Source organism: Triticum urartu, chromosome 5A (genome assembly GCF_056163025.1).
Source record: "Triticum urartu cultivar PI428250 chromosome 5A, HENAU_Tu73, whole genome shotgun sequence".
Classification (NCBI taxonomy): domain Eukaryota; kingdom Viridiplantae; phylum Streptophyta; class Magnoliopsida; order Poales; family Poaceae; genus Triticum; species Triticum urartu.
The window spans coordinates 311,880,056-311,906,363 of NC_141877.1; the positions used below are offsets into that span (position 1 = coordinate 311,880,056).

Below are 26,308 nucleotides of genomic sequence, written 5' to 3' on the forward strand. Positions count from 1 at the left end.
CGTCCAACAGTCGGCTGGGTACCTCCATCCTCTCAATGGCCTTGATCTTTACAGGGTTGCACTCTAGGCCGCGTTCAGAGACCAGGAAGCCAAGGAGTTGGCCGGCTAGTACTCCGAAGACGCACTTCTCAGGGTTGAGCTTGATCTGGAATTGGCGCAGGTTCTCAAAGGTCTCCTTGAGGTCATCCAGCAGTGTTCCATGCTTCTCCGTCTTCACCACCGCATCATCCACATAGACGTGGGCGTTTCTGCCGAGTTGCTTGAGGAGGCACTTTTGCATGCAACGCTGAAAGGTGGCGCCGGCATTCCTCAAGCCGAACGTCATGGTGAGGTAGCAGAAGGCTCCAAACGGTGTGATGAAGGCGGTCTTCAGTCTGTCAGCCGGGTTCAGCTTGATCTGGTGATATCCTGAATATGCATCCAAAAAGCTCAACAGCTCGCATTCGGCTATGGAGTCTATCACCTGATCAATTCTTGGCAAAGCAAACGGGGCCTTGAGACAAGCCTTGTTGAGGCTTGTGTAGTCAATACACATTCGCCACTGCTTGTTCTTCTTCAGTACCAGGACCGGGTTGGCTAGCCACTCTGGAAAGAATACTTCCATAATGAAGTCGGCTGCTAGGAGTCGGGCTATCTCTTCTCCGACAACTCTTCTCTTTTCTTCTCATAGGCGGCGCAAGGGCTGCCTGACCGGCTTTGCATCAGATCGGACATGTAACTTGTGCTTGGCGAATTCCGTCGGTACACCTGGCATGTCTTTGGGGGACCATGCGAAGATGTCCCGATTCTCACGGAGGAAATCGACGAGCTCACCTTCCTATTTGCTGTCAAGGTTTGCGCCTACGATAGCGTACCTCTCGAGGTGCTCCGGATCCAAGGGTATCTTCTTTGTCTCTTTGGCCGGCCTGAACGAACCCTCAGCCTTCGACTCCTTGGGGTTAGGCGACACCTCTAGCTGCTTGCCGGCCATCGCCACAACCCGGTCAAGGAGCCGCTTCTCGGCCGCGATCACCAGGGACTCGGCCAGCCGACTACTCTCACCCGCACAGGTAGACGACTTCTGGTAGTCGCCGGCTACGGGCAGAATCCCCTTGGAACTGGGCATCTTCATTTTGAGGTAGGCGTAGTGGGGGACCGCCATGAACTTGGCCAGGGCGGGTCGGCCAAGTAATGCATGGTATGGGCTCTCGAGATCCACCACCTCAAACCAAACTGACTCTCGGCGGAAGTGATCTTTGTCTCCAAAGAGGACGTCCATCAGGATCTTGCCGATTGGTGAGCAGGAAAGACCAGGAACAATGCCGTGGAACACAGTCCGGCTGTTCTGAAGCTGTCTTTGCTTGATTCCTAACTTCTCCATGGTGTCCTTGTATAGGATGTTGATATTGCTGCCTCCGTCTATCAGAACTTGCGAGAAACGAGCAGCTCGTCTATCCGTGGCAAAAGTGGCATCCAAGACCAAGGCATAAGATCCCGGACTCGGCATTGCCTCTGGGTGATCAGCTCTGCTCCAGCTGATAGGCTTCTCGGACCAGTGCATGAACTCTGGTGTCTCTGATGCTACTGCGTCACCTCTTGTTGCTGCAGCCGCCTGCTGCGTCGATCATCAGCCACGCTGGTAAATATCACGTAGGCTCCGTGCTCTTCGGGGTACTCGTCTTGTACTGCGCCGACTAGCCTGACAGCCGGCTGCTAGGTGGAGGCGGAGGCTGCTGCCCAGCAGGCGGGGGAGGTAGGAGGCTGTCTCCTTTGGCGATCCTGGTGAGCCAGTGGCACTTCCGGGTGGTGTGATTCGACGGCTTCGCACCGCTATGGAACTTGCAAGGACCATCCAGAGTCTGCTCGTATGAGAAAGCCGGCAACCAGTTGGGCTTGCCACCTTTCTGTTGCTTGGGTGGAGGCTGCCCATCCGGCTGCTGGTCTTCAACTGTCGCCACCTGCCGGCTGTTGGAAGCCGGCTGCGGGGCCTTGCGCTTGTGGTCGTTCTGCTATTGCCGCCGACTGGCGTCTCCGGCCGGAGTTCTAGGAGCCTGAGGGGCCACTTTGCCAGTCGCGCTAACTTGAATCTCCGCCTTCATGGAGGAGTCGACCGTGGCATACTTGTCTGCTATGATCAGCAGCTCGTCGAGGGTTTCTGGCTCGTCGCAGAAGAGCTTGTGTTTGAGGAGGGTGCCTTCTCTGCACCCGGCGGTGAAGTACTCGATAGCCTGCACCTCGTGCACGCCCTCGCAGGAGTTCCGAAGCTCGGCCCAACGCGTGAGGTAGTCGCGAGTCGACTCGTTGGGGCCTTGCATGCACAAGGAAAGCTGACGAGGCTTGGGAGGACGCTTGTACGTGCTTGTGAAGTTGCAGACGAATGCATCAGTGAAGTCGACCCAACTGTTGATGCTGCGGGGCTTCAGGTTGTTCAGCCATGTCCGGGCCGTGCCCTGGAGCATGAGCGGAACGTATTTTACGGCGACACGCTTGTTGCTGTTTGCTATGTTGACGGCCGTGGAGTATTCAAGCAGCCAGTCCTCTGGCTTCACGGAGCCGGTGTACTTGGGCGTGTCTCTTGGGAGCGTGAACCCTTTGGGAAAGGGCTTGTCTTGAATGCGGGGCCCAAAACAAGGCGGACCCAACTCGTCTTCTTCCAGCGCCAGGGATCGGTGAAGTCGGTCGATCCGGTGGCGGGCATCGTTTTCTCCGACTCCCTCTCGGCGGCCAAGGCGGTCGCCGAGAGTCGGATGGTCAACAGGCGGCGGGGAGACTCACCTTTCCTTGTGAGGAGGAGGAGGCGGACAATCGTCCTGTCGTTCCACTGCTCTCGGGCGGCCGTCTTGGTCACACTCTATGGTAATGTGAGTCCGACCGTGGCTGACAGCCGGATCCTTGTCTTTCCTTCCTCGGGCGCCGCCAGTCGGCGTTCGAGATGTCGCGCCTTGATCTCGGCGTGGAGGCGGGTCGTCGTTTTGTCGCCGCGGCGCCTCCGTGCGACAGCCGACCTCGTTCTGCGCGGCAGCCGCGTCGAGGAGCCGCTGGACTCGCTCCGTCATCAGGCGGCGCTCTTCGCCCTCGAAGTTGTCCAGCTCGTCCACCGCCGCCTGGGCGGCTCGAATGTTCTCCGCAGGCTTGGCGTACACAGGGCGATTTGCCCCGAACAGGTTGGCGATGGCCACGCCGCGCTGCTGGACCGCGCCAAGGCGGCTGGCCCAGCTGGGGCTGGCGAGCCACCCACAACGCGATCCATCTCACGTTGGTAGGCTTCTGACAAGCGTCTCATGCTAGCCAGCTTCTTCGCGCCTTCGACGAGCTGAAGGCGGTGCGCCTCCAACGTCTCCGCGTCAGCGTCTTCCGGAATGGGCGCAGTCAGGTCTTGCAGTGCCCCGCCAAGTGGGTCATGCGCTCCTCCGCCGGGAGGCTCGTCATGACCGATGATGAGCACCTCGGTGACGGTGCTTCCGTCGCTCTCCATGCGAGGGAGCGGCTCGTCGTAGACCACCATGTTGGTGGGGAACGCGTCGAGCGACGCGGTGTTGGAGTCGACCAGCATCGGGTCGGTGGAGCCTACAGACTCCAAGTCCACGGCAGGCTCGCCGGTGACGTGGAGTTGGTCGAGGAGGCCCGCGAGGAGGCTCTCGGGGCCGCCCGTGCCTGCGTTGGATGCAGGTTCGTCGGAGAGGCGAACCTCGCCGACAAGATCGGCGAGGCAGCTGGCTACGCAGGCGATCTCAGCGCCGTGCAGCGCGTCAGCGCAAACTCCGTCTAGCGTGTCGGGCTGGCTGCGCTCGCCAGGGAGGAAAAGGGTTCCCGTCCAGAGCAGGTCTCCGGACGACGATGCACCAGGCCCCAAGGTGGGCGCCAAATGTCGGGGGTTGGGTGCGACATATGACAAAGGATGGCTTATCATGGTGGGGGCGAGTAGAACGTCGCCGGTGCCTGGAAACGGGATAAGGCGAAGGCATGCACGCCGGCGAATCTTACCCAGCTTCGGGGCTCTCCGGGGAGATAATACCCCTACTGCTGCTCTGCAGGGTCTCCGCGTGATCACTATGGCAAAGTGTTTACACGGTTGCTCCTCGAGCTGTTTCCAGGAGGTAGGAGAAGGCAAGGCTAGCTCTCTCCTTCCTATATGACCTGGTCTAGTGCTAATGGATTCCAACCCTTTGCATGGATGCCTTGGGGGGTTTATATAGGCCTACCCCCTAGGGGTACAATGGTAATCCGGCTGGGCGCGGGCCCAGCCATTAGTCTCTCTGGCCGCCGTCTTATCCGCCGACTCCTGGGGCCCGCCAACTGGTGGGCCCCGCAGACTGGCTCGGTACGGAGCCGACAGGCCGCGTCCGCCGCGGGCGGGTCTTGCCAGCTGTAGATTACTGTAGCCGTGCCTCTAATGATGCAGGCTCGGTCATGAGGTCGTGGCGACAGCTCCGCCGTCTGGCGGGCGATCACTGTGGCCACTACCTGTCGCGTCTGATTAATGGCGCATGGGGCCCGTGGGAGGGGCCGGCCGACTCCTGGTGGCCGACTCCCATCCGGGCCGACTGGTGGTGCTCTCGCTGTCTTTCGTATGCCTGCCGACTGGTGGGACCCATCATCCTTGGGTCATACCGGCAGGCCGTCGTGGGCACAGGACTCCGCCCTCTGGGGCTGACGTCAGGGCCGACATGGCAATAGTGTCGCGCCGCGCGGAGATCTCTGCGGGTATGGCGTACTGTAGCCACGTCTGCCCTTGGAAAAGGGGTGGGAGTGGACCTTACTATGGCCACTCCCCGTCCCGTCCCTCTTTATGAGGGCATGGGGGTTGTTGGCATCGCGGGCCGACTCCCCAAGGCCGGCTTCTCTGGAAGTCGCCAGTCAGGAGTCGGCTTATCCTGAAGTCGTCCCTGGGACTCGGCCACGAGTGGGCAGTCGGCCGCCTCGCCGCCGACTCTCAGAGGGCGGCTCTTCATCCTGGGGTCTCGAGGGGCGCAGTCTGCCTCAATGTCTTGAAAGGTTTTGGGCCTAGGTTAGCCTACCCGTGGCCCATTACTCCGACAGTTTTCATCACTAGAGTTGTCAACAAGTAAATCATCATCACCTAGCAAATCATCTTCATCACTATTGAAATCAACATACTCAGGGTGTGATACCTTTGGGCCTTTAGCCAAGAAGCATCTTCCAATTCCTTCATTTGGTGAGTCAAATATGTCATAGGAGTTGGTTAACACACGTGCTAGACCGACAACACCTTCATCTTGAGTATATTCGGAGTCGGAGTGATAACTTCTCTCGGAGTGATTATCGGAGTCGGAGCCGGATACCCATTCACCAACATGAGCTTGATGTCTTCGTTTTGTTAGCTCCTTGATGACTTGTCCTTCCTTTCCGAATCCTTTCTTCTCTGTGATGTTCTTCGTTCATAACGATCATCTCTACTCCTTCTCTCTCTTGGTGGTGATTCTTCTCTTCTACTTCTCCTTTTTGGTGAATCTTCTCTTCTTTTGTAGGGGGGCGTACACTCATTGGAGTAGTGTCCAGGTCTTCCACAATTGTAGCAATTTCGTTCATGACTCGAAGATCTTTTGTCATTGTATGACCTTGACTTGGAACTTCTTTCCTTGCTTCTACCTTTGTAGAACTTGTTGCAGTTCTTCACCATTAGGCTCAATTCTTAATTTAAGGCTTGTTTCTCACTTGATGATGTAGGAGCATCACATGAGGCTTTGTAAGCACCACTTGACTTGTTGTGAATCTCTTCCTTATCCTTGAGTGACATCTCATGAGCAACAATTCTTCCAATGACTTCCATTGACTTGAGATCTTTGTAGTTGGGCATCATTTGGATCAATGTGCACACGGTATCATATTTTCCATCCAAGGCTCTTAGGATCTTCTTGATGATGAATCTATCGGTCATCTCCTCACTTCCTAAGCCGGCAATCTCATTTGTGATGAGAGCAAGCCTAGAGTACATTTCGGCGACACCTTCACCATCCTTCATTTTGAACTTGTCAAGTTGACTTTGAAGCACATCCAATTTGGATTCCTTGACGGAGTCGGTACCCTCATGCATATCAATCAAAGTATCCCAAATCTCCTTTGCATTCTCAAGACGGCTGATTTTGTTGAATTCTTCGGGGCACAATCCATTGAAGAGGATATCGCAAGCTTGAGCATTGTATTGCAGCATCTTCAACTCTTCCGCGCTAGCCTCACGGTTCGGTTCTCTCCCATCAAAGAATTCACCTTGTAAGCCAATACACACAATAGACCAAACGGTGGGGTTATGTCCAAGAATATGCATTTTCATCTTATGCTTCCAACTAGAAAAATTAGTACCATCAAAGTAAGGACCTCTACGGTGGTAATTTCCCTCGCTAGACACCATACTCTCCTAGGTTGTGAAACCAAGGCTATGATCACCAAAGCTATGGAAATCAAGGCAAATGGAGACCAAAGCTTTGATACCACTTGCAGGATCCAAAGTATGTCTAGAGGGGGGGGGGGTGATTAGACTACTTGACCAAATAAAAATCTAGCCTTTTCCCAATTTTAACTCTTGGCAGATTTTAGCAACTTAGCACAAGTCAAGCAATCAACCTACACATGCAAGTCTAAGAGTATAGCAGCGGAATGTAAAACATTTCCATATGAAGGTAAAGGGAGGAGTTTGGAGGGAGCAAACACAATGTAGACACGGAGACTTTTGGCGTGGTTCCGATAGGTGGTGCTATCGTACATCCACGTTGATGGAGACTTCAACCCACGAAGGGTAACGGTTGCACGAGTCTACGAAGAAGCAACCTTGTCTATCCCACCATGGCCATTGCCCACAAAGGACTTGCCTCACTAGGGTAGATCTTCACGAAGTAGGCGATCTCCTTGCCCGTACAAACTCCTTGGTTCAACTCCACAATCTTGACGGAGGCTCCCAAGTAACACCTAACCAATCTAGGAGACACCACTCTCCAAAAGGCAATAGATGGTGTGTTGATGATGAACTCCTTGCTCTTGTGCTTCAAATGATAGTCTCCCCAACACTCAACTCTCTCTCACAGATTTGGATTTGGTGGAAAGATGATTTGAGTGGAAAGAAACTTGGGGAAGGCTAGAGATCAAGATTCATATGGTTGGAATGGAATATCTTGGTCTCAACACATGAGTAGGTGGTTCTCTCTCAGAAAATGTATGCTGGGAGTGTAGGCATGTTCTAATGGCTCTCTCCTCTAATGAAGAGTGGGTGGGGGGGTATATATAGCCTCCACACAAACTCTAACTGTTACACACAATTTACCAAACTCGATGGGACCGAATTAGAAAACTCGGTCAGACCGATTCAGTTCAAAGTGTGAACGTTAGGCTTTTCGGTGGGACCGACATGTCAACTCGGTGGGACCGATTCCATTAGGGTTAGGGCATAAGGTAATCTCAGTGAGACCGATTACACAAACTCGGTAGGACTGACTTTGGTAATAAGCTAACCAGAGAGTTGGTCAGGAAAACTCGGTGGGACCGATTCGCTCATTTCGGTGAGACCGAAACGTTACGAAAGGGAAACAGAGAGTTTGCATTGCGAACTCGATGGGACCGATCGCTCATCTCGGTTGGGACAAAACATTACGAAGGGAAACGGAGAGTTTGCAATCCCATCTCGGTGAGACCGAGATCCCTATCGGTGAGACCGAAGTGACTAGGGTTTCTGGCAGTGGCTATGTCAAGTGAACTCGGTGGCGCTGGATAGAACATTTCGGTGGGGCCGAGTTTGACTTTTGGTTTGGGACATATGTGGATATGAGAAAGTGGTTGAGGGTTTTTGGAGCATATCACTAAGCATTTTGAGCAAGTAAGCCATTAAGCAACACCTCATACCCTTTTAATAGTATTGGCTTTTCCTATGGACTCAATGTGATCTTGGATCACTAAAATGAAAATGTAGAGTCTTGAGCTTGAGCCAATGTGTGTCCTTAGCATTTTGAGGGGTCCACATTCCTAATCCATGCCATGCCAATCATTGAACTTTCTGAAATGATCATCTTGAAATAGTATTAGTTCAGTGAGCTATATGTTGTTAGTAATTACCAAAACCACCCAGGGATAGTTGCACTTTTACCATGCGATAATGACATCGTAAAACCAAGTGGGGCCAGCGAGTATCTTTCTGTCATGAGAGGAGCAAATCCTAGTCTTCAACTATCGATACCGAGACATGCGTTTCCGGGCTTCCGACATACCGGTAGTCACCTTTACTCACATCCAGTTATAGAGTGACGTTCGGTAACCCCAAAGTAACCATCCAACATGTTGACATATGATATTCTTATGGTCTAAGGAACTTAGTAATCATGAACAAGTTATATGAAAATACCAACAACATAACAACGATAAAATCTCTAAGTAATTCATAAGTTGGGTCCATCCAACACCATTGTTTCGATAACAACGTGTTCTCATTATTCATAGCATCCTTGTTACAAAACAATGCTTATAATTAGGAAAACAAGATCATCATCAATACATGAGCTAGTTTAGAGGCATGAGTAGGGATCATATTGGTGTTTATGTTTCCACACATGTATTTGGGTTTCCCTCTAAATCTCATATACAAAAACTAATAGAATTGTAGCACATAAGTATAAACTTAATAATGAACATGGAAATATAATAATACAAATGGTATTGCCTTTAGGGTATGTTTCCAACAATTCTCCACTCTAGTTGCTTCAAGACTTCATCAACCAAAACCAACACATGAGCTCAGTGATCTTGTCTTGAAACCATAACTTAAATTCTTCTCTTAAATAGTTCTCTTGGGTCCTTGATCTTTATAAGCCTAAACGTGTCAACCTTTGAGATCCTCCAGCGAACTCCACCTTGAACATATTTGTTTAAGCATTGAAATCAATCTTGAGGGGCAGCTAGGGTTGAGGCCCGGTCTGACTTAAATAGCCGACTTTGACCCCTCTGGCGACGTAGGAGCGACGACATATGAATGGCGATCAGTGAGATCTAGTTAGACTGATGGTATCTCTGCGTATTTTTGTGTGGGTCCCACCCATCGGTCTGATGTGGTAGATACGTCCGGCGCACCCGGTCCTCCCCATATATGGGGTGGGTATGGGTGGGGTGCCTAACAGCCCATACATGTAGGGGCCGGTTTTAGTCGTCTGGGTGGATTGCATTTTCATGACCTGTCACTGCCCGGGCCATTCATCCGGATGTACATGTGGAATTTGATGGGTCCATTGTAGATGCTCTTATAGCATGTATTTATTCACCCATGAAATCAAACATGCCCTTAGTTGTCTGTGTTGGAATTGCCTACGTGAACAGATCCCTAGCGCCAGCCTTATACATCTGGGCTGTCACCTGCTCCTCCTTCTCCCCCCTTCAGAGAGTTCGGAGGCAAATCGACTGCAAAGTGAGCGGCGCGCGGTGCCTGGACTGGATGGCCTCCATCTCTTCATGGATCTTCACCCGATGCTGCATGGACATCATCTTGTAGTAGGTAATCTTTTGGCAACCATGGCTACCGGAGGATGGCGAGGTCGGCGTGGAATAGGGTGTGGACGAGGTCGCGGCAGCGACACGGATGGGAGAGAGGGGGAGGAAATGGGGGCAACTAGGGTTGAGGCTCGATGTCCAGCTTAAATAGCCGGCTTTGGCCCCTCGGCCAGCGCGCAAGAGCGACGACATGAATGTGGAGCGGTGAGCTCCCGTCGAACCGAAGGGTTTCGCGTGTTTTCGTGTGGGTCCATTCCATCAATCCGACATGGCGGACGTGTCTGAGTGCGCCCGGACCTCCTAATATCCGCTCATATACGGGCTGGTCTAGGGGTGTCGGACAACCTAGACGTATAAGGATGGTTTGAGAGGTCTAGTTAGGTCACATTTTTTTAATTATAAAAAACAACGTGTCTTTATTCTTCCCGCAAAGAAAACCAAAGTGTTTTTATTCAACGAGAAAACTACTGTCATGAACCAACCTGTGATTGGATGGTTAGAAGGACAGTGCAACCGGAGTTCAAGTCCTAGACTTTACATTAGTGCTCGCATTATTTCTGGATTTATTTCAGGCTTCATGCGATGTTCGTGTAGTGGGAGGAGACATTCCCGTTGACTGCGAGGCGTCTATGGTGACTTTGTAAAATCTCAAGATGCTATGTCGGCTCAGTCTCTCGAAGGTGCTCATAGGGGTAGGGTGTGTGTGTGCGCGTTCATAGAGTGAGTGTATGCTTATGTATATTTTTCTCGAATACGCATGACCCATAGGGGTAGGGTGTGTGTATGCGCGTTCATAGAACCGAGGATATGCTTATGTGTTTTTTTATTAAATATGCACAAGCATGCGTATCATATGTTATAAAAAGAAAAGGGGTGGATAGCCCCTACACATGAGTTTGTTACAAAACACCCAAATCAACGCTTATACATCATAGTGGGTTATCTACTCCCGACCAACCCACCGTGCCAACGCTCGAAAGAAGCTCTCTAGTCCGCCCTTCAGCAAGCCCGCTTGCTTCCATGCCCTTCCTTCCTCCAAGATCCTCTTACCAACTCTGTGGAGTTATGGTGACACTCTGTCAAACACTATCCTATTTTTGTGCTTCCATTACTCCTATAGGACAAGGGTGAAGATAGCCCTCTATTCCTTGCGTCACCCGTCCCCGGAGTCCTTCGTTGCACACCATTCATTGATGATTGCGGTCACCGTTTCCCCAAAACCTGCTGCCTTCGGCTAGAAGGCCTCAAATCTGAACCTACACCCACCTTCCAGTCCACATTTAAGTCGAGTAGCAAAGGGCAGTGATCCGAGATGGCCGAGCCTATGGCACCAAGGAAGCTGGAAGGGTGCATGTCGTCCCAGTCGTTTGTGGTAAGCACGTGATCAATCTTCTCCAAAGTGGCATGCTCGCGCTCATTTGAGTGTCTGCTGTTAAGGTACATCTCCTTGAGCTCGAGACGGTTCAACGTTGTGCGGAAGCGTGCCAGCATCCTCCTATTCACCGCCATGTTGTTTTTGTCCTCGGGGTTGAGTAGGAGGTTGAAATCCCCTACGACAGTCAATGGTCCACCGTGTAGATCTCTGACCTTATAGAGCTCCTTCATGAACGCGATTTTTTCCACGTCAAGTTGGGGGTCATAGGCATCCATGATCCATCATTGGGACTATAGCTTTGACGAGCGTCTCCCGTTATGCTTGTGTATGTTAGCGTCTTCGATTGTACTGTGTTAGAAAAAGTTCAGAAAAAAAAACTGCTATGCGCATGATGATTTTTTTTTTCCATTTTTGAGGGGATGTGCGCACGATGAGTTAGTCCGCACGACCATTGCACGATGGCCCATGTAGCGTTCAGTTGTCATGCAACTTTAGGCTTGATCGCATTGTCGTCCAAAAATCGTGTGTATAATGTCGTGTGTATAGTAGTGTAGCCCACCACCCCACGCCAGCACTGCCGCCCTGCCCGGCGCTGCCGCCGAGCGCGCGCTGAGCTGCAAACCCTCCTCTTTATTCGACATTTCCTCTGACGCCGCCATCTCCCTGCCCCAAATGCACCGCCTCTCATCTACTTCGCGACTTCCCATCTCTTTCATGGCATCTGCCCCGCCTCGCTAGTGGCCATCAGCGCTTGCCCGGCGAGTTACCCCACTCTTGGCGGCTCCAAATCCACCTGCCCGTCGTCTTTCCCGGTGTGTTTTCTTGTTCTGATGCTAACGTTTGCGCCTTTACCTGGTTGTTATAGTTTTCTTTAAAGGAGTTTGGCATAGTTTTAGATGCGGATTATGACCAATCATTTTTGAGGCTTACATAATGGTTACATCACGATTTCAGTCCTTAGGCTGGTCACAATGGGCAAGAACATAGTCTAGTAACTTACACATTTCCCTAGACTATGTTACTACCTCCACAGTGGGTAGGAACATCTATGTAGTGTCATGCAACAATGTATTTATTAGGTTATAGACTCATTGTTTCTTGGAGTGTGTGATGTTTCGGTAACTTAGCTAGTTACCACAAGCACCTCTCTCTTCATTAAATATGTGACACATAAGCAAAGTTCTATTGGAGTGTGTGATGTTACTCCTAAGTTCCTTCCCATTGTGACCAGCCTTACCCGATGATTACAATCCTATTTATGTCCGATACTGAGGTTGGATTTTTATGCTATTTTCGTGATAGATTTCCTCATGGATCTTAGAACCTGGCCACCGTCAGTCGAGTACAAGGCGATGAGTCTGGTAAACCATATAGACGACTGCCCATCTCGATCGCTCAAATCATGAAAAGAATGAAAAATACTGGGACGAGGGACACTGTCTTGGAGGTTATAGATGAAGACGAGGGGAAAAGTGATAAAGAAGCTTGTAGGACAACCTCAAAATCGATACATGGGGCCAAAATGTGAACTTACCGGGTTTTGAGGAAGACCAAAGTAGGGCAACCAAGAATCACATTACTGGAATCGCTGTCAGTGAGGATGAAGGACTCAGTGATGATGAAAGATTTAGTGTGAACGGTATACTTGCAAAAAGCAGACATCGTGACGGTTCTATATACAGGGGTATGGATTTATTTCATTGGAAAGAAGAGTATCGTATTGCAGACCGTAATGAGAGTAAGTGACCAATATATCTTTCCTATTTTTATTTTTATTGTTAGAGATATGATTAGTTTTCTTAATCAGTGGCACCTCTTTCCATATCCTACAGCTGTACAGATTTGATATTGATCATATAGATTACTTTTACAGAGACAATCCTAGCTGTTTGATCATATATGATCATATTGATCATAATTGCTGTTTGGACAAATAGCAATTGGTGCCCAATTTCCCATGAAATTGACATGTAGAGTATCGATGACATTGACTAGGACTTTATTCCATGCTACGTGACTCCGTAGATGCCCAATTTCCATGTGAGGCTGAATAAATTAATGCTTACTGCCTAAATTTGCTTACATATCAAACCGTGCAACAATATATACGAACGACATAGTACGTAGGAAAATGGCAGTTGTAAATTCAAATAACAGTATAAATATGTACAGTCACACTGCTGCAGTTAATTAGGTTTAAAGCCTTTATATACAGCCTGAAGCAACCAATAATACAAAGGGTTTCAAGTCCTCATAAATTTCACATACTTACATAACCTGAAGGACTGCTAGTTATGAAAGGAGCCAACCAAACCTTCAATGCCCTTGTTTAGCACGAGGTTTGGGTTGCCACTTCCAAATTTATACTATCCCCCAATACATTTATCAATTTCTAGCAAGCAAAGTTTTAGTTTTTTCTCACTGATTGATAACAATGCTGAGAGGGGGCAAAGATGTGTAGGAACTTCTTTTGCCGGAAATGCGTGTAGGAACTAATGGCTAGATCATTTACAGAAACTAACCAGACAACTACACAAGCATGATCATATATTTCCTTATAATATAATTTCATCATACATAATTATGATAAGTTCATTACCAAAGTAAAAGTAAACTAACCATTTTAAGATACAGTGACTTGAGAAATAGCAATATGTTGTTACTAATCGTCTTGAATAAATTTTTTAACCTGCAAACTGTAAGAAATGAGGATGTTAAAATCTAGGGAGAATGTAAACATTGATAAATAAAGAAATAAGCTTGAGCGCATTACCTCCTTCCGTTTCATCCCATGTCAATTTTTTGCATGGAAGGCTTTAACTATCACCTCATTAGGGATGTTATCCTACATTTCCTTTTATAGGAAACAAATTAGGCTACAGTTCAAAAAATCATCACCCATTTTGTTACATAAAGTTTCTTCACAAACTTTATAGCTGAGAAGCATCTCTCGCTGCAGTGGCTACAGGAAGAGTTAGTACTAGCTTTAAAAGTTGATAGACAAAAGGATAGGAGTGATTCTTCTTTGTAGACACCATCAGTTTAGCCAGATAATTAATAGTTTCCAATCTAGGTAATCTTGTATCATCGTTTACATTATGTATGGGCAAAGCTCTTGCTCAAGATGGTTCACTTATCATCGCTGAAGTCATTAGGATAAAACTTGGCCAACTTCATCAGCTTCTCATCATGATAATGTCTAAATTGATCACTTGGATTGAAAGCACACATGCAACGAAGCAACTCATTATTTACCTCATTGAATATGCGATTTAATTCTTCTCCCAACAAATCCAAGACAACAAAAGAACAATCAACCCTATAATGGTGGTCCTTTGCCTTGGCTCTTTTGGATCACTGAAATGTCATTCTTGTCGCAGAAAGAACATAATCCCTCCGATCCAAATTAATTGACGCAACTTCAGTACAAAGTTGTACTAAAGCTGCGTCAATTAATTTGGATCGGAGGGAGTACCTTGTTCAAGGAGAATTCCAGCCATACTCAGACCTAAGCTTCCCTAGCTCTTGCTTACAAATTCCGGTGATATAGCATTTACAATGTGCCTATTCTTTCTCTGAAATGTTTTGATAGCCCATTTATCAAAGCTAATATAATAATCATCATTGTAGAAAGAATGCGAAATCAAATGACTAAAACTATTTAATAGACCATTGACTTGACATTGCTTGTTAGAATCTGTGCCCTCTTCCTCCACACATGTTCTAGTACTTTTACCACTGAGGTGAACATTGCTCAACAAAGTGGTATAGTGAGAAGTCCATTAGTATCTCCCGGTCTTTGAAGAGAAAGCTCTTGGTTAAAACCAGAAGCACACAAAGGCAGAAGGGAAAGAGAGCTGAGGGATGGTGCGCTCTGGCGACTGCCCTGGCGACTCGCCTCCCGCCGTGGCTCCGCCCGCGGTGGCCGGAGCGCATAGCCCCGCCGTCCCTGTGCCGTGCCCGCCCCCTCCGCCGTCGCCGGAGACGCTTCCCTCCCCCTCGGTCGCTGTGCTCCTGGCCGCCCCGCCGAGGATTCGGTGGGCCGACCTCGCCGAAGACGACTCCGATTCCCCCCTCGCTTGCCCCTCTGATGCTCGTTCGGCACGCCCCTCCCCAGCCCCTCGGCGAGTCGTGCCACCCTGCGTGGCTGGTAGCTTAGCCTCCCCTGTGCGAGGCTCGGCTGTTAGCTCGCGGCAGCCGCTGCGCTCTGCCCCGGCGCCTGGGCCGCAAGACGCTGTCTTGCGGGGCCGCGGTGCTCGACGACGTAGGCTGTGTGCCTGGGGCGTGGCTGGCCGCTCGGAGATGGGCCTGGCCAGTGAGTCTTGGCTCCGGTCGGTGGCGGGATCTCCCCTCTCGCCAGCGTCGCACCCGCGGTCAGCTCGCCGTGCGGAGATTCTTGCCGGCCCGCTCGTGCGCTCCTCCCCCTTTCGCCCCTTCATCGCCAACTTTGGTTCGTCAATGCTCGCTCTCCGTTCGTCTCAGCCCCCCAGCCGGACCTGGCTGGCCTCCCCCCACATCCTCGCACTGGCGGCGGCGGCGGTGGTCGCCTATGGAGGGGAAACCCTGTCGGCAACCACCCCGCCCCCCCTGGGCCCTGTCGCGCGTGGGCGTGGCCTGCTGGGCCCGTGCCCGGCCCAGCGGCCCGTTGCCCTGGCTAGGCCTCCCGCCTGCAGCTTGGGCCGGCCTGGCCATGTTGGGCTGTTGCGGTGCCCTAGGCCCGTTGTGGCGGCCTCTGGAATTTGGCCCCCTTACGAGTTTCCGCTTGCATCGGCTCCCCTCTCCGCCGCCACATCTGTTTCCCTCTCGCCTCCCCGCACGCTCCCTCCGACGCTCCATCCCCGCCGCCCGCGTTGTCCTCTTGCGCCCCGACCTCCCCTCCTCCCCCCCAACCCGTCCGGCCATGACCCGGGAATGGGACGATGGGGAGGCTCGCCGGAAACGTCGTTATGAGGACCGGCCCCGCCCGTCCCCGGACGCTGTCCGCCAGTAGGAGGAGCTCCGGCGGGAGCTCTGTGCTCTTCGGGATGGCCACTGTGATGACCGTCGTTCCCCTGGCCGCTCGGACCGGCACGGCCGCTCCCGCTCTCCTCCGGGCGCCGGGGCCGATTGGCGCGGGCGACGTCGTTCGCCCTCCCCGCGCCGTGGCCGCTCCCCCTCGCCTTCGGGCCATCCTCGCCCTCCGCTCCCCCCCCCCCGCCCACAAGCCCAGCAGCCTCCCGCGGCGGCCCGGAAATATGTTCCCCCGCATGCCTCCTCCGCGGCTGGGTCGGGTGCGGGTGGCGCTCCCGCCCGCGGCCGCCAAGGTCAAGCAAAGAAGAAGAAGCGTCGTGGGCAGGGTCGCCGCATCTTGCCCACTCCCGCTCCGCTAGGCCCGGGCTCCTCGTCCGCTTCGGGTCCGGTGTCCGGTCTCCCTCGCCCCCCGTGCTACAATTGCGGGGTGGCGGGTCACTCCCAAGTCTCCTGCGTCAACCCTCAATGCTGCTATATCTGCAAGGACCCGGGCCACCCCGCCCTTCTGTGCCCGGATCACCCCGTACCGGCCGAGCTCATGATGTACGGTCATGGTATCGAGGGGTTGGGCTTCTTCCACCTCGAGGTGCTGGACATCCCTCCCCCACCCCGTCGCTCCAGGCGGTCGTCACGGTGGTGGATGGAGTGGCCTCCCCGGAGATGATCGAGGAGCTCAACCACCTGTACCGGCGTCAGTGGGACTGGGTGGTCACTCCCACCGCCGACAACATCTTCACTGTGATCTTCCCCGACGCCATCAGCTACGGCTACGCCACCCGCAGCGGCCAGATCACCCTCGCCCTCCACCAGCTCATCGTCGACATCACTGAGCCGATCCTGGACCCGAAGGCAGTGGCCGTCCTGGACACGGCCTGGATCTTGGTGGGAGGCCTCCCAGACATTGCTCGGTCTGAGGTGGTCATTCGCCAGATGTCCCGGATCCTGGGCAAGGTGGTGGTGGTGGACGAGCTCTCCCTCCGCAAAGAGGAGGAGGTCCGCGTCAAGGTCAAATGTCTGGACTCCTCTAAGCTTCGGGCCACCATCCGGGTGTTCTTCAACGACCAGGGCTTTGACCTCCGGATCGCCCCTGAGCCTCCCAACCACATTGGGCGTCCTCCCTTCTCCGATGATGGCCCCCTCGGTAGCAACCCTGGGGTCGACGGCGACTACCATGGCCGCCACCACCCACGCTCTCACCGCTCCCAGCGATCTGATGATGATGCGGGCTCCGACGACTCGCGCTCCCGCTCTCTGTCACCGTCGCCTCCTCCCCCCGCTGTTGGACCACAGAGCCGTCAGGCTTTGCTCGACCCCCCTCCTGGCTCTCCGTTTCCTCGGGATGCCTCCCCTGTGCCGGGCAGCGAGACCATGGATGGGAGTGACGCGTCGAGCGTCAGCCTGATGGTCCTCCCGGCGTCCTCTCCTCGCTCCCCAGCAGTCGTCGGCTGCTCCATGCCGGCTTTGGAGGGGTCGCCGCCGTCTCCCTTGGGCCCCTTGGCCCCCTCTGAGGTCGTCCCGTCCCCGACCAGGGTGGATGGCACCGTGGCCTCCCCATCGTTCCTCTGGGTCCCTCCGCCCCGGTCGGGTTGGCTCCGCTGGCGACTCCCGTCGACCGACCCGCCTCGCCAGTGCCGCTCGCCCCGGGCCTCAGCCTCGTGCTCGCCCCCGCCGCCATCCCCCTGGCTCCGTCTCCGACCTGGCGCTCTACCCCTCGTCCCCGACTGTTCCGCCGCCCCCTTCCTCGCTCCTCGACTGCACCGGGCTGGTGCTCCGGCCTACCCCCGCTACGGCCCCTGAGGCGGAGCGGCAGATGCGGGTGACCAGCCCGGTGGCCGCTCAGCCTCCCCCTCCGCGGATCGCGGCCTACTCCCGCCGTGGCTGGTCTGCCTCCTCCCCGGTGACGGCTTCCCGCCGGATCGCCCGGCTCGATGCTGCACATCCCGACGGCAGTCCGGCTCTGCCCATTCCCGCCCGGGCGGAGCTCCGGGCTGCAGCTCGGAACCTGGAGCCAGGTACCCCCTCTGTCCCCCTTCTACTGCTACTTGCTCATTTTCTGCTCCCGAGTCGGTGCCTCTTGGTCACCTCGCAAAGGTGGCGACTGATTCCGCGATAATCTTCAGGGGGAGGCTGCTAACCCCTTAGTCCAAATCGAGGCCATCAAGGCCCGTGAGATCCTCGACGGTAGGCTAGCGGAGGCCCACGCGGCTCTGCTCTCACCTGCTAACCCCTCCCCTTCTGTGGTAGTCGCCTCCCCAGCACCACCTAGACGGCCCAGCGGCCTCCTCCCCCTCGCCGAGACTGAGCTTCGTGGTCGTACGCGGTCCCGCACCGCCGCCCTCCGCGCCCAAAGCGCATCCCGTGTCCTGGGGTCAAGCAGCCCCCAATGGTGCCTTAGTGCGGGCCCTTTTCTGAAACATCCGCGGTTTCGTCCATGATGGCCGATGCCGCTAACTCGTGGAATACATGCATGATGAACACATTGACATTGTCGCCATCCAAGAAACCGTGCGTATAGAATTTTCTCTCCTGGAGCTTGACCGTATGAGCTCTCACCTCTTTGCTTGGCATTGGCTCCCTTCTAGTGGGAGCATAGTCCACTCAGGTGGCATCCTATTAGGTGTCAAGGATGCCACCTTCGAGGTGGGGAGCATGGATCGGGGGCAATTCTTTGTGAGCATGGAACTCTTCGAACGGTCTCTCAACTTCAAGTGGGAGGTCATCATTGTCTACGGCCCGGCCGACCATAGTAGGTCTACGTCCTTCCTCGAGGAGATCCACCGGAAGATTTCGGCGGCCTCTCTCCCGGTGGTCGTTGGAGGCGATTTCAACCTCCTCCGCTTCGTGGAGGACAAGAGCAACGCGAACATTAACTTTGCATGGATGCAAATGTTTAATGATTGCATTGCTGACCTTGGCCTCCTCGAGATTGATAGGATTGGTGCCAGGTTTACCTGGACCAATCGCCAGGCCTCCCCAACCCAGTCCGTTCTGGACAGGGTCCTAGTTTCCCTGGATTTGGACCTCCATTGCCCTCTAGCCTCCATTCGTGCCATCACCAGGATTGGATCCGACCACGTCCCCCTCCTCTCCTCCGCCGACGAGCGGCCGCTGATTCCTCCTAGATTCCGCTTTGAGACATTCTGGCTATCCCAAACCGGTTTTGTGGAGGCTGCTGGCGCCCGCTGGGTGGAGGCCCGTGGCCACCCCCACCCCCGCCATCCCTCGGCTATTGACTCTTGGCATTTCTGCGCCAAGCGTGGCCGGCAGTTCATGAAGGGTTGGGGTGCTAACTTGGGGCGTGACCTCCGCGAGCGTAAGAAGGCCTTGTTGGCCGGCATCCAAGCCTTGGACTTGCGGGCTGACTCAATCGGCCTCTCCCCGGACGAGTGGCTCTCTCGCTACGATTTAGAAGACCAGCTTTCCGTCATCTACACTGATGAGGAGGCGTATTGGCGCCTCCGCGGGGCCTAGAAATGGGTCTTGAAGGGCGACGCGAACACGGCCTACTTCCAGGCCATCGTGAACGGCCGACGTAGACGCAACACCACCCCCCTCCTCTGGGATGGTGCCTCCCTATTGCAGGATCCCCGCGACATTCGTAGCCATGTTGACGGTTTCTATAGGTCCATGTTCTCTGCCGCTCCTAGGAGCGGCCTCTCCCTGGCGACTGATTGCTGGACCGGTGCCCAGCTGGTTTCTGATGAGGAAAACGCAGCCCTCACGGCCCTGTTCTCCGAGGGCGAGGTCTGGACCGCGATTCGAGGCATGAATCCCACCTCCGCTCCAGGCCCCGACGGCCTTCCGGTTAAATTCTTCCAGGCCTTCTGGAACGTGATTAAACCTGAGGTCATGGCCATCTTCGATGAGTTCTATGTTGGATCCATTGACCTCGGGCGCCTCAACTATGGGATTATCTCGCTCATCCCAAAGGTCCCGGGTGCCTCCGACAGCTGCCAGTTTCGTCCGATCACGGTCATCAACGTGATCTTCCGGATTCTGGCTAAAGGGTGCGCCAATAGGGTGACCCTCCTCGCTGACCACATTACCCACCCCAACCAGTCCGCCTTCATTCAGGGGCGGTACATCCTGGATGGGGTGCTTGTTCTTCATGAAGTCCTCCATGAGGTCCGTTCTAAACACCTCAAGGCGGTTTTCTTGAAGATTGATTTTCATAAGGCCTATGACACTGTTAGTTGGCCCTTCCTTCGGGAAGTTCTAATCCGGAAGGGCTTCGACGACCGATGGATCACCAGAGTTATGCAGATGGTCTCATGCGGTCGCACTGCCGTGAACATCAATGGGGACATCGACCCCTACTTCCCCACACTCTGTGGGGTTAGACAGGGCGATCCCTTCTCCCCTTTCTTGTTCAATATGGTGGTGGACGCGCTTGCCGCCATCCTCGATAAGGCTAAGGCTGCTGGCCACATTCATGGGATCACCCCCACCTGGCTGGCGGCGCTGGGATCTCCCTCCTCCAGTACGCTGATGACACCATCATCATGGTCGAAGGCTCTGAGTCGGACATCTCAAATCTTAAGTTCCTCCTCCTCTGCTTTCAGCAAATGTCTGGCCTTAAGATAAACTTTGACAAGAGTGATGTCATGGTGATGGGCTACTCTAAGACCGAGGCACTTGCCATTGCTAACAGGCTCAATTGCCGCATTGGATCCTTCCCCACGACCTACTTGGGAACGCCCATTAGCGACTCTCGGCTCACCATCGCGGACCTCCGCCCGACCGTGTCCAAGCTTCAGATACGTATTGAACCTTGGCAGGGTAGGTGGTTGTCAAAGGCGGCTCGGACTATTCTCATAAACTCATCCCTCTCCAGCCTCCTCTTGTTTCTTATGAGCTTCTACAACCTTCACGAGACTCTGCACCATGAGATCGCCAAAATCCAGTCCCGCTTCTATTGGGCTGGCGACAACAATAAGCAGAAATATCATATGGTTAGCTGGCTTGACATCTGCAAGCCCGGGGAATAAGGAGGCCTCGGTATCATGTGCTCCAAGCGCATGAATATCGCCCTCCTATCCCGCTGGCTCTGGCGCATCTCGTGCGGCCAGGGTGGTCTCTGGCTCGATATCATCCGGAACAAGTACCTGCGTGGACAACCCCTTGCCTTTTGTCAGAGAACTGGCGGCTCGCAGTTCTGGCAGTCGGTCGTCCAGCTTCTCCCGGTCCTTCGCATCGGGACTTCCATCTCGGTGGGGTTCAGCATGAAGACTTTGTTTTGGTTTGACCGATGGGCCGGAGACTCCCCCTTCGCTGCGCGCTTCCCCGTCCTCTTCTCCATAGTGGTAGACCCCTTGATCTCAGTTGAGAGGGCCCTTATTGACTTAGGGCGCCTTGCTTTCCGGAGGCCCTTTGGTCCCCCGGAGTCCGCTGCTTGGCGTGAGTTACTAGATTGCGTGGCTCTCCACGAGCCTATGGGGGACGGTGGCCCGGACCAGATGAGATGGCGGCTCGAGCCTTCGGGCCAATTCTCCACTAAGTCTCTCTACCATGCCATCGCCCCCTCCTCCGCCCCTCCCCCCTTGCGACGGTGTGGTCCATCCGCTTGCCTCTGAAAATCCGGATCTTCATGTGGCAGTGGATTCGCGGGCGGCTTCCGTCGGGTGTTGAGGTCCGCAAGCGTAATGGCCCGGGCTCTGGCCTTTGCCCGCTTTGCGCCACCCCCGAAGACTCGAACCACATCTTCTTTTCCTGTGTGTCCGCGCAATTCGTGTGGAGCTGCTTCCGCGAGGTGGTGGGTGGAAATTGGTGCCACACCAACTTCCCCGACCTGTATACGGAGCTCCAGTCCTCCCCCTTGGCATCTCGCCACATTAGGTGGCTTGAGATTGGGGTCATCGCTTGGACCCTCTGGACAATCCGTAATAAGCTTGTGATCCAGCGCGCTCCTCTTCGACGGGCTACTGGCACTATCTTCAAACTGTCTGGTTTCTTGCAGCTTTGGCGGCCGCTTACCGCCCTGATGACCGTGACGCCATATCTGCCTTCATCGCCGACCTTCGCTCGATGGCCGTCCGTTTGTCCATTGCTTAATCAATTTCCACCCACCACCTCGTGGGATGGATATGTAGCAGTGTGGGATGATCTGGATCCATTGCTTAATTATGTTGTCAACATTAGCAGGGATGACCCCGTCATCGTGGAGCAGGTATATATCTATACTTATCTACAATAATTTCTAGGAAGAAGTCTCCCCTAACACCCCATACAATCGAGGTTTGTCTGTGTAATCAGGTGTTTGCCCGTTAAAAAGAATCTCCACTACCATCTAAATCACACCTTGGGACAGTTTCGGAGGCAATCAAAACCGCCCCAGATAATAGATTTAGCGGTATGGAATATTTCAGGGGTAGATACCAGATTTTGTACTTGTGTTTTAAATAAACAAACGTTGATATCTGATGCGGTTAAGAAAACCTGTTCCTTATTTTAAGCTATATTATTTGTTTCACAGTATAAGGTTAAACTTATCACATGAATATAACATATGAGATCAAAGCAGTTACATTCTCCCGATGGCATACTACAACTACTACCCTGCTCCTGAATTATTTAGTAGACATAAATTTCAAATTTCACTCTTGATTTTCTTAGTAACTATAAATAGGATTAGTTTATTGTTGTTGTTCCACATATTTATTGTGTTGTAGCTCCAATTTAATAATTTGTCTTAGCTGTGAAAAAATGCTTCTATGCGACTATCTGTCCAAAAGTAGCAGAATAGTTGTGTAACACTTACGATGTACAAGCCAATACCGAAAAAGGCTTTCGCCCCGCTTTATAAATAAAGCAAACCGCCAAGAGCACACATACACGGACTAGTCCAGGACACACACACCCAAGTCACACAACAAGAGGTACAAAGGTTCTGCTGAGGGCACAGCTCAACAAGCCCAAAAAACATAAAAAAGGAGAGGTCGAGGCCAGAGCCGGGGTCGGGGAGCAAGCCAGGCATCTAATCTGGCTCCGAAGGTGGCGGCAGGGGCGGCGGCGACAGGCAGTCGGCCATCGAGCGAAGGTCGGCGATGAAGGCGGAGATGGCGTCCCGGTCCCGAGGGCGGCTAAGCGGCCGCCAAAGCTGCAAGTAACCAGAAAGTTTGAAGAGAGCGTCAGTAGCCCGTCAAAGAGGAGTGCACTAAATCACAAGCTTATTGCGAATCGTCCAGAGGGTCCACGCGAGAGCCCCAATCTCAAGCCACCTAATGTGGCGAGCGGGCAGGGGGGAAGTCTGGAGTTCGGCGAAGAGGTCGGGGAAGTTGGTGTGGCACCAATCACCGCCCACAACTTCTCTAAAACAACTCCAAACGAATTGAGAAGACATGCAGGAGAAGAAGATGTGGTTCGAATCTTCGGGGGTACCATAGAGCGGGCAAAGTCCGGAGCCAGGACCATTGCGTTTGCGGACTTCCACCCCAGACGGGAGCCGCCCGCGGATCCATTGCCACATGAAGATCCGGATTTTCAGAGGCAGGTGAATGGACCACACCGCCGGGAGGGGGGGAGGGGCGGAGGAGGGAGCAATGGCCGAATAGAGGGACTTGGTGGAGAATTGGCCAGAAGGCTCAAGGCGCCACCGGACCTCATCCGGGCCCGCATCAACAGCCGGCTCATGCAGAGTGACGCAATCGAGCAGCTCATGCCAAGCGGCGGCTTCCGGAGGCCCAAATGGCCTCCAGAACGTGAGGCGTCCTAAGTCAATAAGGGCCCGTTCAACTGAGATCGAGTGGACGACAGCGATGGAGAAGAGGGCGGGGAAACGAGCCGCGAAAGGGGTGTCTCCCGCCCAACGGTCAAACCAGAACAGGGTCGTAGATCCCGATCCGACCGATATGGAAGTCCCAATGCAGAGAACGGGGAGCAGTTGAATGCTGACTGCCAGAACTGGGAACCACTGGACCGTTGACAGAAGGCCAGTGGTTGGCCACACAGGTACTTGTTCCGGATGATGTCTAACCACAGCCCGCCGTGCCCTTGCAAGATGCGCCAGAGCCAGCGGGAAAGGAGGGCAATATGCATGTGCTTTGAGCACATGATACCGAGGCCTCCTTGTTCCCGGGGCTTGCAGATGTCGGGCCAACTAACAATGTGGTACTTCTGCTCATTGTTGTCACCAGCCCAATAGAAGCGAGATTGGACCTTGGCGATCTCATGGTGGAGAGTCTCGTGAAGGCTGTAGAAGCTCATGAGGAACAAGAGGAGACTGGAGAGGGAGGAGTTGATGAGAATCGTCCGAGCCGCCTTTGACAGCCATCTACCCTGCCAAGGCTCAATGCGTGTTTGCAACTTGGCCACGGTCGGCCGCAAGTCAGCAACGGTAAGCCGAGAGTCACTAATGGGCATTCCCAAGTAGGTTGTGGGGAAGGAGCCCAGGTGGCAATTAAGGCGGTTGGCAATGTCGAGGGCCTCTGCCGGAGAGTAGCCCATCACCATCGCATCACTCTTGTCGAAGTTGATCTTGAGGCCAGACATTTGTTGGAAGCAGAGAATGAGGAACTTAAGGTTAGCGATGTCTGCGCCCAAGCCTTCGACCATGATGATGGTGTCGTCGGCGTACTGGAGCAGGGAGATGCCGGAGCCACCGGCCAAGTGGGGGGTGATCCCACGAATATGGCCCACAGCCTTGGCCTTGTCCAGGATGGCTGCAAGCGCGTCCACCACCATATTGAACAAGAACGATGGAGAAAGGGCCGTAAGAGCCGCGTTCTCCGCATCGGTGACAAGCTGTCGGCCGGTCTAACAGTCCTGGGCCAGAGATAACCCGCCCCGAGGAGCGACTGCGAACAGGGATCTATAGAACCCGTCGACGTGGGACCTAATGTCGCGCAGGGACTGCAGGAGAGTCGGGCCATCCCAGAGGAGGGGGATGGTGTTACGTCTACGACGACCATTCGCTATGGCCTGGAAGTAAGCTGTGTTTGCATCTCCCTTCAACACCCATTTCTGGGCACCATGCAAAACGCCCGTAGGCCTCCTCGTCAGAGTAGATGATACAGAGTGGTCTTCCAAGTCATAACGGGAAAGGCACCCCTCAGGAGAGAGGCCGGTCGCGTCGGCGCGCAGGTCCAGGGCCTGGATAGCAGATAGCAGGGCCTTCTTGCGCTCACGAAGGTCGCGTCCCAGGTTGGCGCCCCAACCGTTCATGAACTGCTGGCCTCGCTTGGCACAGAAATGCCACGAGTTGATTGCAGAGGGGGGGGGGGCGAGACTGGGACTGGGGTTGGGGGCGGGCCTCCGCCCAACAGGCGCCAACAACCTTGACGAAGCCAGTTTGGGACAACCAGAATGTCTCAAACCAAAATCAGGGAGGGATCGGGGGGCACTCGTCGGCGGAAGAGAGAAGGAGGGGGACGTGGTCAGAACCAATCCGAGTAATGGCCCGGAGGGAGGCTAGTGAGCAACGGAGGTCCCATTCCGGGGAGACTAGGACCCGGTTCAGGACGGACTAGGTCGGAGTAACTTGACGGTTGGTCCAGGTGAACCTGGCACCAACCCTATCTATTTCGCGGAGACCAAGGTCAGCAATGCAGTCATTGAACATTTGCATACGTGCAAAGTTTACATGCGAATTGCTCTTGTCTTCCGTGAAACGCAAGAGGTTAAAATCACCCCAACTACCATCGGAAGCGAAGCAGCCGAAACCTTCCAGTGGAGCTCCTCGAGGAAGGAGGCAGACCGACTATGGTCAGCGGGGCCGTAGATGATAATAACCTCCCACTTGAAGTTCAGAGCGCGTTCGAAAAGTTCCATGCTAACAAAGAACTGGCCCCGGTCCATACTGCCCACCTCGAAGGTGGCATCCTTCACGCCTAACAGGATGCCACCGGAATGGCCCGAGCTCCCACTAGAAGGGAGCCAATGCCAGGAGAAGAGGTGGGCGCTAAGGTGGTCGACTTCCGGGAGGGAGAATTCCGTGTGCATGGTTTCTTGGATGGTGACAATGTCAATGTGTTCATCTCGCATGTACTCAATGAGTTGGCGGCGGCCATCATGGCCGAAACCGCGGATGTTCCAGAAGAGGGCACGCATTATGCATCCATTGAGGGGCTGCTTGACCCCAGGACACGGGATGCGCTTTGGGAGCGGAGAGCGGCCGTCCGAGAACGGGTACGACCACAAAGCTCGGCAGTGGTTAGGGGAAGGATGCCACCGGCCCTTCGAGGAGGGGGCGGGATGGCATCCTCCAAAGCGATCGACGGGGCGGGAGGCGAGAGCAGAGCTGCTCGGGCCTCCGCGAGCCTACCGTCGAGAATCTCGCGGGCCCTAATGGCCTCGATCTGGACTAGGGGGGAAACCTCCCGCTGAAGATGATCGCGGAGTCAGCCGCGATCTTCGCAAGGTGACCAAGTGGAACCGACCCAAGAGCAGAGAAGGAACAAGTAGATGCCGAGGGGGGGGGCTGCAGGCGTACCTGGCTCCAGGTTCCGGGCAGCCGCCTAGAGCTCC

At 53.9% G+C, this 26,308-nt stretch overlaps 1 pseudogene; it reads left to right on the forward strand.

Annotated features, from left to right (window-relative positions):
* Nucleotides 1-15,737: 15,737 nt before the first annotated feature.
* On the forward strand, nt 15,738-19,318 carry LOC147971192 (uncharacterized; annotated as a pseudogene).
* Nucleotides 19,319-26,308: the final 6,990 nt, after the last annotated feature.